The sequence below is a fragment of the Mytilus trossulus genome, chromosome 5, assembly GCF_036588685.1.
Source record: "Mytilus trossulus isolate FHL-02 chromosome 5, PNRI_Mtr1.1.1.hap1, whole genome shotgun sequence".
Classification (NCBI taxonomy): domain Eukaryota; kingdom Metazoa; phylum Mollusca; class Bivalvia; order Mytilida; family Mytilidae; genus Mytilus; species Mytilus trossulus.
In genome coordinates this window covers 82,586,079-82,598,319 of record NC_086377.1, presented here as the reverse complement: position 1 = coordinate 82,598,319, position 12,241 = coordinate 82,586,079, and the positions used below count along the sequence as shown (strand labels likewise).

The 12,241-nt window shown below is 35.8% G+C and overlaps 1 long non-coding RNA gene across 1 annotated transcript in view; it reads right to left on the bottom strand.

The window, feature by feature from the left end:
• Nucleotides 1–12,241, bottom strand: part of LOC134719211 (uncharacterized) — a 177,176-nt gene that overhangs the window by 729 nt on the left and 164,206 nt on the right. The window contains exons 3-4 of the long non-coding RNA XR_010107547.1: nt 9,004–9,027; nt 7,523–7,609 (exon numbers count right to left, since the gene is read on the bottom strand). This is a non-coding gene — a long non-coding RNA (uncharacterized LOC134719211). The remainder of the gene's footprint in view (nt 1–7,522; nt 7,610–9,003; nt 9,028–12,241) is intronic.

Genomic DNA, 12,241 nt, shown 5'->3' with positions numbered 1-12,241 from the left:
CAGTTCTGTGTTACGAATAAAATGAGACCCCACTTTATATAATTCTAACAAATATTTGTTGTCCATTAAATCTGTCTGACTAACAACATGATTTTGTGTAGATTCTGTATAAAGTGATGTTTGGTCAGAGTAAGGTGATTATATCTATCATTACCTTGGATGTAGCGTCTAACTGACTGTGGTGAGTGACCAGGTAAGTCAACACTTCCAGGTGTCCTCTCCAAGCCGCCAACATTAATGGTGTCCATCCTCTCTGTAATATCAACATATAACAGACATCAAAACTTGTGTCATAAACTGGACAATGTTGTGTAATAAATATAAACAAAATATATATCACATGAATCAGTGTTCAAAACTGAATAAAATGACCAGTCACACTTTTATTTATATTCTACATAAACAACAAATAAACAACATGTTTTATTGTGAGATGTCAGAACTTCCATCAGAACTGTCAGGTTAAAAAAACTTTTTTTTCAAGAAACATTAAAACGAGTAATATTTTCTGATTCAGTACGAAGAGACAAGAAATATAAGACCCCACTTTATATAATTCTGTCAAGTATTTGTTATTTTTAAAAGGCATTTTACATTAAATCTGTAGAATTAACATTATCTGACTAAAGATGTTAACACAACTTGTTCTAATCAACTTCTCATTAAAATCAGATGTTTACAAAATAATTTTTCATCAGGAAACAAAATAAAACCTTAACTATCTGATTCAGTTCTGTGTTACGAATAAAATGAGACCCCACTTTATATAATTCTAACAAATATTTGTTGTCCATTAACCCTGTCTGATTAACAGTATTTTGTGTCTATTCAAAATAATGTCAAAGCTTAGAAAATATTTAGTGGTATTACCGTGTAAAATGTTGGGTGTCTACTAGCTGCTTCATATCATATGAGTTGTTGTGTATAAGAGTAATATAACAATGGTGTATGTTTGTGGTGAGTATAAGAGTAATATAACAATGGTGTATGTTTGTGGTGAGTATAAGGGTAATATAGCAATGGTGTATGTTTGTGGTGTGTATAAGTGTAATATAGCAATGGTGTATGTTTGTGGTGAGTATAAGGGTAATATAGCAATGGTGTATGTTTGTGGTCAGTATAAGGGTGATATAGCAATGGTGTATGTTTGTGGTGAGTGTAAGGGTAATATAGCAATGGTGTATGTTTGTGGTCAGTATAAGGGTAATATAGCAATGGTGTATGTTTGTGGTCAGTATAAGGGTTATATAGCAATGGTGTATGTTTGTGGGGAGTATAAGGGTGATATAGCAATGGTGTATGTTTGTTGTGAGTGTAAGGGTAATATAGCAATGGTGTATGTTTGTGGTGAGTATAAGGGTGATATAGCAATGGTGTATGTTTGTGGGGAGTATAAGGGTGATATAGCAATGGTGTATGTTTGTTGTGAGTGTAAGGGTAATATATCAATGGTGTATGTTTGTGGTGAGTATAAGGGTAATATAGCAATGGTGTATGTTTGTGGTGAGTTTAAGTGAAGAACTGCAATAAGCCTTGTTTGTATTTTTCAAGTTTGCATTGCCTATAAGTGTGATATGTAACTTGTTTGTGATGAGTGTAATAATGTCCTTGCTATGTCACATGTTGGTGTTAGGTATAAGAGTGTCACTGCTACGTGACATACATATGTGTGTTGAGTATAAGAGTGTCACTGCTAATTCACATGCTGGTGTTGAGTATAAGAGTGTCATTGCTATGTCACATGTTGGTGTTGAGGTAAAGGGTGTCAGTGATATGTCACATGCTGGTGTTGAGGTAAAGAGTGTCATTGTTAAGTCACATGTTGGTGTTGAGGTAAAGGGTGTCAATGATATGTCTCATGCTGGTGTTGAGGTAAAGAGTGTCATTGTTATGTCACATGTTGGTGTTGAGGTAAAGAGTGTCATTGCTATGTCACATGTTGGTGTTGAGGTAAAGAGTGGCATTGCTATGTCACATGTTGGTGTTGAGTATAAGAATGTCTTGCTATGTCACAAGTTGGTGTTGAATATAAGAGTGTCACTGATATGTCACATGCTGGTGTTGAGTATAAGAGTGGAACTGCTACGCCACATCCTGGTGTTGAGTATAAGAATGTCATTGCTATGTCACAAGTTGGTGTTGAATATAAGAGTGTCACTGATATGTCACATGCTGGTGTTGAGTATAAGAGTGGAACTGCTACGCCACATGCTGGTGTTGACTATTAGAGTGTCCTTGCTATGTCACATGTTGGTGTTGAGTAAAAGAGTGTCACTGCTACGTCACATACATATGTGTGTTGAGTATAAGAGTGTCACTGCTACGTCACATGCTGGTGTTGAGTATAAGAGTGTCATTGTTATGTCACATGTTGGTGTTGAGTATAAGAGTGTCATTGCTATGTCCCATGTGGGTGTTGAGGTAAAGGGTGTCAGTGATATGTCACATGCTGGTGTTGAGGTAAAGAGTGTCATTGTTATGTCATATGTTGGTGTTGAGTATAAGAATGTCATTGCTTTGTCACATGTTGGTGTTGAGTTTAAGAGTGTCATTGCTAAGTGAAATGTTGATGTTGAGGTAAAGAGTGGTACTGCTATGTCACATGTTGGTTTTGAGGTAAAGAGTGTCATTGCTATGTCACTTGTTGGTGTTAAGTATAAGAATGTCATTGCTATGTCACAATTTGGTGTTGACTATAAGAGTGTCATTGCTAAGTGACATGTTGGTATTGAGTATAAGTGTGTCATTGCTAAGTGACATGTTGGTATTGAGTTTAAGAGTGTCATTGCTATGTCACATGTTGGTGCTGACTATAAGAGTGTCATTGCTATGTCACATGTTGGTGTTGACTATAAGAGTGTCATTGCTATGTCACATGTTGGTGTTGACTATCAGAGTGTCATTGTTATGTCACATGTTGGTGTTGAGGTGAAGAGTGTCATTGCTATGTCACATGTTGGTGTTGAGGTAAAAAGTGTCATTGATATGTCACATGTTGTTGTTGAGGTAAAGAGTGTCATTGCTATGTCACATGTTGGTGTTGAGCATATGAGTGTCATTGCTATGTTACATGTTAGTGTTGACTATAAAAGTGTCATTGCTATGTCACATGTTGATGTTGTAGTAAAGAGTGTCATTGCTATGTCACATGTTGGTGTTGACTATAAGAGTGTCATTGCTATGTCACATGTTGGTGTTGACTATAAGAGTGTCATTGCTATGTCACATGTTGGTGTTGACTAAAAGAGTGTCATTGCTATGTCACATGTTGGTGTTGACTATCAGAGTGTCATTGTTATGTCACATGTTGGTGTTGAGGTGAAGAGTGTCATTGCTATGTCACATGTTGGTGTTGAGGTAAAAAGTGTCATTGATATGTCACATGTTGTTGTTGAGGTAAAGAGTGTCATTGCTATGTCACATGTTGGTGTTGAGCATATGAGTGTCATTGCTATGTTACATGTTAGTGTTGACTATAAAAGTGTCATTGCTATGTCACATGTTGATGTTGTAGTAAAGAGTGTCATTGCTATGTCACATGTTGGTGTTGACTATAAGAGTGTCATTGCTATGTCACATGTTGGTGTTGACTATAAGAGTGTCATTGCTATGTCACATGTTGGTGTTGACTATAAGAGTGTCATTGCTATGTCACATGTTGGTGTTGAGGTAAAGAGTGTCATTGCTATGTCACATGTTGGTGTTGAGGTAAAGAGTGTCATTGCTATGTCACATGTTGGTGTTGAGCATATGAGTGTCATTGCTATGTCACATGTTAGTGTTGACTATAAGAGTGTCGTTGCTAAGTGATATGTTGGTGTTGACTATAAGAGTGTAATTGCTATGTCACATGTTGGTGTTGAGGTAAAGAGTGTAATTGCTATGTCACATGTTGGTGTTGAGGTAAAGAGTGTCATTGCTAAGAGACATGATGGTGTTGACTATAAGAGTGTCATTGCTATGTCACATGTTGGTGTTGACTATAAGAGTGTCATTGATATGTCACATGTTGGTGTTGACTATAAGAGTGTCATTGCTATGTCACATGTTGGTGTTGACTATAAAAGTGTCATTGCTATGTAACATGCTGGTGTTGAGTATAAGAATGTCATTGCTATGTCACATGTTGGTGTTGAGTTTAAGAGTGTCATTGCTAAGTGACATGTTGGTATTGAGTATAAGAGTGTCACTGCTACGTCACATGCTGGTGTTGAGTTTAAGAGTGTCATTGCTAAGTGACATGTTGGTATTGATTATAAGAGTGTCATTGCTATGTAACATGCTGGTGTTGAGTATAAGAGTGTCATTGCAATGTCACATGTTGGTGTTGAGGTAAAGAGTGTCATTGCTATGTCACATGTTGGTGTTGAGTTTAAGAGTGTCATTGCTAAGTGACATGTTGGTATTGAGTATAAGAGTGTCACTGCTACGTCACTTGCTGGTGTTGAGTATAAGAGTGTCACTGCTATGCCACATGCTGGTGTTGAGTATAAGAATGTCATTGCTAAGTGAAATGTTGATGTTGAGGTAAAGAGTGGTACTGCTACGTTACATGCTGGTGTTGAGTATAAGAGTGTCACTGTACGTCACATGTTGCTGATGGGTATAAGTGTGTCATTGCTATGTCAAATGTTGGTGTTGACTGTAAGAGTGTCATTGCTAAGTGACACGTTGGTGTTGACTATAATAGTGTCGTTGCTATGTCACATATTGGTGATGAGCATATGAGTGTCATTGTTATGTCACATGTTAGTGTTGACTATAAGAGTGTCATTGCTAAGTGACATGTTGGTATTGAGTATAAGAGTGTCACTGCTACGTCACATGCTGGTGTTGAGTATAAGAGTGTCACTGCTATGTCATATGTTGGTGTTGAGTATAAGAGTTTCATTGCTGTGTCACATGTTGGTGTTCAGTATAAGAATGTCATTGCTATGTAACAAGTTGGTGTTGACTTTAAGAGTGTCATTGCTAAGTGACATGTTGGTATTGAGTATAAGAGTGTCATTGCTAAGTGACATGTTGGCATTGAGTATAAGAGTGTCACTGCTACGTCACATGCTGGTGTTGAGTATAAGAGTGTCACTGCTATGTCACATGTTAGTGTTTATATTTATCAAAGTTGTACATATATCGATACAGTTTGTTTTGTTTGGTAAGGAACATGTGTTTATGCTATTTATAGAAAGGTCTGTTTGATTGGATATATAAAGTATGCGGGGAAAATTTTTATGCACGGGTGGTTTGATAGTAGTTAAAGTCATTCGAGTCATTGTAGTCAAGTGCTCTAGATGCTTTTTTCCAAATAAATAATTATGAAAATTATTTATTTACAGGTTGATAGTCCAAGAAGAGTCGCAAATATTGATGTTGCAGTGCTAGTTAGAGACAGACAATTTTCATAATTTTCATTGATATAAAATGAATTACATGTACTTATTACCTGAATAAAATGCACTTGACTTTTGCAAGTGGCTACTCCCATGTGAGAGTTTTGTATTATATTGATAAATGTTTTATGTTCGGTTGAGGTTACGAATTAGAACATAATGACTATACGAGTGTCATTGCTATGTCACACGTTGGTGCTGACTATAAGAGTGTCATTGCTTTGTCACATGTTGGTGTTGAGCATATGAGTCTGATTGCTATGTCACATGTTGGTGTTGAGCATATGAGTGTCATTGCTATGTCACATGTTGGTGTTGAAGTAAAGTGTGTCATTGCTATGTCACATGATGGTGTTGACTATAAGAGTGTCATTGTTATGTCACATGTTGGTGCTGACTATAATAGTGTCATTGCTATGTCACATGTTGGTGTTGACTATAAGAGTGTCATTGCTATGTCACATGTTGGTGTTGAGGTAAAGAGTGTCATTGCTATGTCACATGTTGGTGTTGAGCATATGAGTGTCATTGCTATGTCACATGTTGGTGTTTACTATCAGAGTGTCATTGCTATGTCACATGTTGGTGTTGACTATAAGAGTGTCATTGCTATGTCGCATGGTGGTGTTGAGGTAAATAGTGTCATTGATATGTCAAATGTTGGGTGTTGAGGTAGAGTGTCATTGGTATGTCACATGTTGGTGTTAAGGTAAAGAGTGTCATTGCTATGTCACATGTTGGTGTTGACTATAAGAGTGTCATTGCTATGTCACATGTTGGTGTTGAGCATAAGAGTGTCATTGCTATGTCACATGATGTATGATCAAGTGTCACATGTCATGTTCAGTACAGGAGTAGTAAATGCATGTTGTATGATCAGGTGACACATGTCATGTTCAGTACAGGAGTGGTAAATGAATGTTGTATGATGTGGTGTTACATGTCATGTTCAGTACAGGAGTGGTAAATGAATGTTGTATGATCAGGTGGCACATGTCATGTTCAGTACAAGAGTGGTAAATGAATGTTGTATGATCTGGTGTCATACGTCATGTTCAGTACAGGAGAGGTAAATGCATGTTGTATGATCAGGTGTCATACGTCATGTTCAGTACAAGAGTGGTAAATGAAAGTAGTATGATCAGGTGTCACATGTCATGTTCAGTACAAGAGTGGTAAATGAATGTTGTATGATCTGGTGTCACATGTCATGTTTAGTACAGGAGTGTTAAACAAATGCTGTATAATCAGGTGTAACATGTCATGTTCAGTACAGGAGTGGTAAATGTATGTTGTATGATCAGGTGTTACATGTCATGTTCCGAACAGGAGGTGTAAATGCAGGTTGTATGATCAGGTGTCACATGTCATGTTGAGTACAGAAGTGGTGAATGTATGTTGTATAATCAGGTGTCACATGTCATGTTTAGTACTGGAGTGGTAAATGAATGCTGTATAATCAGGTGTTACATGTCATGTTCAGAACAGGAGTGGTAAATGCAGGTTGTATGATCAGGTGTTACATGTCATGTTCAGTACAAGTGTGGTTAATGAATGTTGTATGATCAGGTGTCACATGTCATGTTTAGTACAGGAGTGGTAAATGAATGTTGTATAATCAGGTGGCACATGTCATGTTCAGTACAAGAGTGGTAAATCCAGGTTGTATGATCAAGTGTCACATGTTATGTTCAGTACAGAAGTGGTTAATGAATATTGTAGAATCAGGTGTCACATGGCATGTTTAGAACAGGAGTGGTCACTGAAAGTTGTATGATCAGGTGTCACGTCTCAAGTCATGGTCATGCAAGATTTGTTTTAACCAAAGTAATGTTTTTTGTGTAGAATACTATGTTACGTGTAATAAAGTAAATCACAATATTTCCAGTTATGAAGTATCAGACAGCAACCCTTTGACATACAAACTGGAGTGGTATTCATCAGTGTAATAAAGTTAATCAAAATATATCATAATACTATGTTTCTTAATATTTTGAAGACAAGAGTATTTGCAATAACTAACATGTACAGTGAATCATTGAACACTAACAAGGGCAATGTTTAAATGATCCACATTATGTGTACTATATAATAAATATCTGTAAATGTGTTAAACATTTTACTTTACTTACAAAATCACTACATTCCAAGTTAGCGCTGTTCTTTACACATAATTCTACCTCTTTTATATTCCCCTCCCTTGCAGCTATAAGAAGTTTCTGTAAGCAAAACAAAGCTTTAACATTTTCCTCTAGAACATACAAATGTATCATAAATGTAATAATTGAATTTAACAAGCTACATTTTTACAGTTTCAACAGTTTATACCAAATACAGTGATTACCAACATGAGCAAGAAGGAGTGAAATTGTTGTGTATACTTTCAGAGTTTTTTTTTAGAAAAGTCTGTAGACAATTGTATTATGCATCAGTTTTGAGATCAGCCTAAGTTTTTGTTGAGGTTTGTGTTGCTCGGTCTTTAGTTTTCTATGTAATGTTTTGAATATAAAAAGAAGACGTGGTATGATTGCCAATGAGACAATTCTACAAAATAGACAAAATGACACAGAAAATAACAACTATAGGTCACTGTACAGCCTTCAACAATGATCAAAGCCCATATGGCATAGTCAGCTATAAACAGTCAGAGCTCAGACATAAATAAGTCTGAATCTGCTTTTGACTCATAGAGGTCTAAATGTGTAAGTTTTAGGATTTGTCTCCCTTTAATGTAAGACAAAATATGACTTGAATACAATGCAACCACCTGGAATCACACTTAATAAGGTAAAACATCTGTGTTTAGTAAGGATGGTCAATTAGATAATTAAATATAGATAACTCAAGTCGTTGTGAACTCTCATACAGGTTTTTGCTGTCATAGGTGGTGTAGTTTGGCCACAAAGTAACATTACGTTTTTTCACCAACATAAACAGACCTAAACAAGTCTGTCGTTTTCTGATAAGTCTAAAATTGAACTACATTTTTATAATAAATACATGTTTCGACTTATTTTTTAGTCAAAAACAAAATTCGACCTGTTTATGTCTGAGCTCTGACTGATAAATGGCACTGAAATTACTAATGTAGACCGTTGAATTTTGATTGTTTTTCATTTTGTTCCATGGCGTTGTCAGATTTTCTTCGACTTAAAGAGTTGTGAATGTCCTACAATATCTTACGTTTCTTTTTTTTTGTCTCCTGGAATTTTGTATATTGAAATTCTGTTCACTGTAGTCATTTTGATTTCTCCTGTTCTCCCCCTGAGAATACTGCATGCCTGTATCTTTATAACATAGGTCACATGACATAGGTCACATAACACTGACTGACTCTAAGAATATTACACACCTGTATCTTTATGTACATTTTATAGACAACATAAGTCACATGACATATGTCACATGACACTGACTGACTGAGAATACTGCACGCCTGTATCTTTATGTACAGTTTGTAGACAACATAGATCACATGACACATTTTATAGGTCACATGACACTGACTGACTCTGAGAATACTACACACCTGTATCTTTATGTACAGTTTAAAGACAACATGGGACAGATGACATAGGTCACATGACACTGACTTTTAAGAAGAAAAACTTACCTCATCCCAACTTGCCATTATATCCTGTAAAAGAAAATGAAATCATTGTATATTTATAAAAATAAGGAGATATGATTACCAATGAGACAACTATGAACTTAAGTTCAAATGAAGTGGATGTAAGCAATTATAGGCAACGATACGGCCTTCAACAATAAGAACAAGAGGCTGTCAAGTGACAGCAAACCTGATTTTTACTGCATAGGTCGAACCCTGAACAGTTGAACAAGTATGGACACAACATTTAAGCTTAAAACAGCTCTGAATTTGGATTCTGATTGAATATTTGTAATAGATTATTTTCTAATTAAGAGGGAATGCCACGAACCATCAAGCTTCCTCCCTAAAATTTATTGAAAGTACATTTTTAATTAATAATGAAAATGATATTTGCAAATCTGAAACACAAACAGGATCATGTAAAAAAATAAACATTAACACACACAGTAAAAATGAATTACCACATAACAACTGTGACATCTACCTTCATAACACACATGACTTTAAAAAAAGCCAAAAAGAAATTTTGATGTTATCATTACTCAGGTCAGGAAAACTACCTTATATGGAAATGCATGAATTAGCAAACTTATGTTCTCGCACGTGTAATTGTTTATTTACGTGTGACGCAATTTATTGCTACCTGTTTTTTTTACCAATCCACTAAATGAGCAACAATGCATTATGGACTACTACGTGTTTACAATCAACCAAGAACACGTGCTACTTACTTAAATACAACAAATTTTGTCGTGCAATGCGGGATTAACAATTTCGCTTAGTTTTTCATTTTTTGTATCCACATTTATAGTTCGTGATATAAAGTATTCGTTTCATGCTCAGATTAATGAAGAGTTCTTTCTACATGTTCTATGCGAAGAAAAAAGTGTTTGATTTACCAGATATATAGCTATTCACGTGTTTGATGATGACATGCAGAATTCATGTATTTGTCCACCAGACAGCAACGAAACAACAGTGAAAAACACAATTACACATCAGACAGACATACAAGTGTAAAGTTAGCCGTCGATTACAGCCGATGCTAATATTCATGAGTGCAGAAACTTTCGTATAGATAGTTAAAGAGAAATGTGTGATCCATGAATTTTGTGTTCATACAAAAGACGAAGACTAAGAGTTTGTCAAGTATCTGATGGGGTCACTAAACTTTTTGAGTTTAAAAATATATATTGCACCTACTTTTATGTTTAAAAAGTAATTTAAATCGAGGACAAAATGTGTTTATATATTTGTTTTTAAGAGACAATAGCGTATAATCATCAATCGTGGCCATTAATCGCCGACTTTACGGTATGGGGTTTTCTCATAGTTGAGGGCGTTACAGTTGCCTATCATTACTTATATCCACTTTATTTGTGCTTAAGTGGATAGTTGTCCCATTTGGCAATCATACCCCATCTCCTTATTTTTGTATATAAACATCCCTCAGAAGTTCGGGTTTCCATTATAAAGTAGTGTTGTTCCTATGATCGGAATAAGTCGGAAATCAGTTGGTACGGCCTGGCGATGTCGATAATCCATTGGGATTTTGTTCAATCGACTGTCGTTAAAAGTTTCCGGACTTTTAGCTTGTCAACTTCTGGTCCGTTTACGGTTTGCGTTTTATATGCGCAGTCAAACAAAAATTAACAACTAGAGGCTCCAAAGAGCCTGTGTCGCTCACCTTGGTCTATGTGAATATTAAACAAAGGACGCATTTGAATTCATGACAAATTTGTGTTTTGGTGATGGTGATGTGTTTGTACATCTTACTTTACTGAACATTCTTGCTGCTTACAAACATTCTATCTATATTGAACTTGGCCTAAGAGTTTCAGTCGAAAATGTTAATTAAAATTTACAAATTTTATGAAAATTGTTAAAAATTGACTTTAAAGGGCAATAACTCCTTATGGGGTCAATTGACCATTTAGGTCATGTTGACCTATTTTTAAGTCTTACTTTGCTGTACATTGTTGTTCTTTACAGTTTATCTCTATCTATAATAATATTCAAGATAATAACAAAAAACAGTGAAATTTCCTTAAAATGACTAATTCAGGGGCATCAACCAAACAGCGGTTTGTCTGATCCATCTGAAAATTTCATGGCAGATAGATCTTGACCTGATAAACAATTTTACTCCATGTTAGATTTGCTCTAAATGCTTTGGTTTTTGAGTTATAAGCCAAAAACTGCATTTTACCCCTATGTTCTATGTTTAGCCATGGCGGCCATCTTGGTTGGTTGGCTGGGTCACGCCAAACATTTTTTAAACTAGATACCCCATTGATGATTGCGGCCAAGTTTGTTTAAATTTGGCCTGGTAGTTTCAGAGAAGAAGATTTTTGTAAAAGATTACTAAGATTTACGAAAAATGGTTAAAAATTGACTATAAAGGGCAATAACTCCTAAAGGGATCAACTGACCACTTTGATTATGTTGACTTATTTGTAGATCTTACTTTGCTGAACATTATTGTTGTTAACAGTTTATCTCTACCTATAATAATATTCAAGATACTAACCAAAAACAGCAAAATTTCCCTAAAATTACCAATTCAGGGGCAGCAACCCAACAACAGGTTGTCTGATTCATCTGAAAATTTCAGGGCAGATAGATCTTGACCTGATGAACATTTTTACCCCATGTCAGATTTGCTCTAAATGCTTTGGTTTTTGAGTTATAAGCCAAAAACTGCATTTTACCCCTATGTTCTATTTTTAGCCGTGGCGGCCATCTTGGTTGGTTGGCAGGGTCACGCCACACAATTTTTAAACTAGATACCCCAATGATGATTATGGCCAAGTTTGGATTAATTTGGCCCAGCAGTTTCAGAGGAGAAAATTTTTGTAAAAGTTAACGACGACGGACGCAGGACGACGGACGACGATGGAAGCCGGACGCCAAGTGATGAGAAAAGCTCACTTGGCCCTTCGGGCCAGGTGAGCTAAAAATACCAGTTTATGACAATAACAATGTAAAACATCCTATAATTACCATTCTAACATTACCCCGTATAACCCCAACAAATGAATCCGGACGTTGACGCGTTCGAAGCGATAATCAGGACAACATTTGGGATGACAATAACTTTGAATGCCTCTCTAGAACTTATTTGAGTATATATAAATATGTCAATGAGCATGTTAGTATCTTTATTCAATTATACAGTTGCTGTAAGTTTTAGATATTGTATAAAACGTTTGATTAAACTGCTAGATGCAAAACGCAC